Genomic DNA, 3202 nt, shown 5'->3' on the forward strand with positions numbered 1-3202 from the left:
ATATACAGCCACCCAATTAGACAAGATGGATGAAGCAAAGAAGTGCAGACCGACAGGAGACGGATGTAGATCGCTCCTGAGAGACACAGCCAGAATACAGCAAATACAGAGTCGAATGCCAGCAGCAAACCACTGAACTGAGAATAGGACCCCCGTTGAAGGAATCAGAGAAAGAACTGGAAGAGCTTGAAGGGGCTCGAGACCCCATATGTACAACAATGCCAAGCAACCAGAGCCTCCAGGGATTAAGCCACTACCTAAAGACTATACATGGACTGACCCTGGACTCTGACCTCATAGGTAGCAATGAATATCCTAGTAAGAGCACCAGTGGAAGGGGAAGCCCTGGGTCCTGCTAAGACTGAACCCCCAGTGAACTAGACTGTTGGGGTGAGGGCGGCAAGGGGGGAGGGTTGGGAGGGGAACACCCATAGGGATGGGGAGGGGGGAGGGGGATGTTTGCCCGGAAACCAAAGATATTATTAAGTATTAAATAAATAAATAAAAAAAAGAAGTGAAGAAAGTCACATGTGCTCTGAAAATCAATTTATCTAAGTTATTTTTTCAAAGGAAAAAAATGCCAGTCTTCTAGTTCAATCATACTGTATAGAAGTCTGTCAAAAAATCTGATAGAAAAACCATATTTAAATGAATAAGTAAAATAGGCAGGGAGGGGGGAATCCTACACATCAATTAAGTTAAAGGACACACTGCTATTGCTCCTGATTTTACAGTGGTTGAAGATTTTAAAAGTTGACTCCAATGCCCTAGAGAATTTAGCTACATTTCTGACTTTGAATATTATAGATCTTTATATGAATAAAATTGTACCTCAAATTACACATCACAATGCTTCATTTCAGAAAGATAATAATTTACATATTTAGAGCAGATGGCTTGGAATTGGAAGCTGAGAGAGATAGGAACTGGCCATAGCCAAAACACACTCTCTAAGGCTATGCTCTTGGCATCGCCTTCCTCCACAAATGCCCCTCCTCTGCTAGTTCAACATCCTTAGAACTCTTCAGTAAATTATGCATTGTTAAAATCATAAATTTCGTGTTTCAATGACCTCTCAGTGGTCACTTAGCCATGTATAATGCTAATTCCATGAGTACCAAGCATTCAGCGCACCAGCCTCTGGTGTGATTCAAGCCATAACGTATTTTCAGACAGAAATCCGAATGCCTTGGTCTTAGATGGCCCAGATCCTAGCTATGAGTTGTAAATTTTTATTATTTACAATATGTACACTTTAAGATATTTGTGCTTTATTAAATAGTAGCAAATACAGATTAAGATATAAATAAAATGGCTTTTAAAACATTATTACCGTGCTCGCTTCGGCAGCACATATACTAAAATTGGAACGATACAGAGAAGATTAGCATGGCCCCTGCACAAGAATGACATGCAAATTCGTGAAGTGTTCCATATTTTTTTATGAAATTCATAGACAAATGGTTGGAACTGGAAAATATCATCCTGAGTGAGGTAATCCTATCACAGAAAAACACACATGGCATGCACTCATTAATAAGTGGCTATTAGCCCAAATGCTTGAATTACCCTAGATGCCTAGAACACATGAAACTCAAGACAGATGATCAAAATGTGAATGCTTCACTCCTTCTTTAAAAGGGGGGAACAAGAATACACTTGGCAGGGATAGAGAGGCAAAGATTAAAACAGAGACAGAAAGAACACCCATTCAGAGCCTCCCCCACATGTAGCCCATACATATACAGCCACCCAACTAGACAAGATGGATGAAGCAAAGAAATGCAGGTCGACAGGAGCCAGATGTAGATCTCTCCTGAGAGACACAGCCAGAATACAGCAAGTACAGAGGCGAATGCCAGCAGGAAACCACTGAACTGAGAATAGGACCCCCGTTGAAGGAATCAGAGAAAGAACTGGAAGAGCTTGAAAGGGCTCGAGACCCCTTATGAACTAGAGCTAGCAACTAGAGCTTCCAGGGACTAAGCCACTACCTAAAGACTATACATGGACTGACCCTGGACTCTGACCTCATAGGTAGCATTGAATATCCTAGTAAGATGGAAGGGGAAGCCCCTGGTCCTGCTAAGACTGAACCCCCAATGAACGTGATTGTTGGGGGGAAGGCGGCAATCGGGGAGGTTGGGGAGTGGAACACCAATAAGAAGGGGAGGGGAGGGATTAGGGGGATGTTTGCCTGGAAACCGGGAAAGGGAATAACATTCGAAATGTAGATAAGAAATACTCAAGTTAATAAAAAAAATAAAAAAAACAAAAAAAACCCATTATTACCAAGTCCAATTTGTCCAGTAAAAAAATTCTCATTTTCTTCCCCTAATAAATCCAGAGGTTCACAAATGGTAGACTGTCATTTGCTATCCAGTGCTTAAGTTAAGAAAACACAATTAGCTATAATGATTTCAAAGAAAATAACAGTAAAAATAAAACTATCATCAAGATTTAAATGTTAACAGATAACAAATAATTATGTTACTTTAATGATAATATGGTAGAATACAGGAGTCAAAACAACATCAACAATTACTATAGGGTTGAAGGAAACTGGAGATGGCTCCAGCCCAGAATTCAGGACTGTCCTATTGTACATGTAGGATAACAGGCCAAGCCTACCTCAGTGATTCTCACAAGGATAGAATAAGAAACAGGGGAGTCTGAAAAGATCTACAGTAGTAGGTGTGTGTCATAGAAGCAGAAATTGATAAGAAATATAGTTTCAGGGCTTTGTCTGCCATTCACAAGTATCTGAGCTAAATTTGAGAGAAAGAGAAAGAGTTGCAATAGAAGAGGATAAGAAAGAGGAAGGGGGAAAAGAGGAAGAGTTAGAGAAGAGGGAAGAAGAAGGAGGAGGAAGAGGAGGAGGAGAAGAAGAAGAAGAAAGAAAAGAGGAAGAGAAGAAGAGAGGAAAAAGGAGGAAGGGCAGGGTGAAGGCAGACTTAGATCCAAATTTGTAGCAGCCTCTAACAGGTAGGTGAATTTATACTCCATGCTAACTCCTTTCCCTTTTCTTTTAACTTTCCCAAATGTATTCCTTTTTTCAGGTTTTCTTGCTTTAAACACGTAGAATTCACTCTGAAAATTTAACCTAATTTATGTATAAATATTATATAAATAAATAGAAAAATTGGTACCGCAACATTTATAATAGATTTTATATAAAGTATACAATTGTAATTTATGATAA

The 3202-nt window shown here is 39.6% G+C and overlaps 1 non-coding gene across 1 annotated transcript; it reads left to right on the forward strand.

The window, feature by feature from the left end:
- Window positions 1-1334: 1334 nt before the first annotated feature.
- LOC120096870 (U6 spliceosomal RNA) lies at window positions 1335-1441 on the forward strand. Its single transcript, XR_015637756.1, has one exon. It is a non-coding gene; the product is annotated as a U6 spliceosomal RNA (small nuclear RNA).
- The last annotated feature ends 1761 nt before the right edge of the window (window positions 1442-3202 follow it).

This window comes from Rattus norvegicus, chromosome 14 (genome assembly GCF_021556685.1).
Source record: "Rattus norvegicus strain SHRSP/BbbUtx chromosome 14, alternate assembly SHRSP_T2T, whole genome shotgun sequence".
Lineage (NCBI taxonomy): Eukaryota > Metazoa > Chordata > Mammalia > Rodentia > Muridae > Rattus > Rattus norvegicus.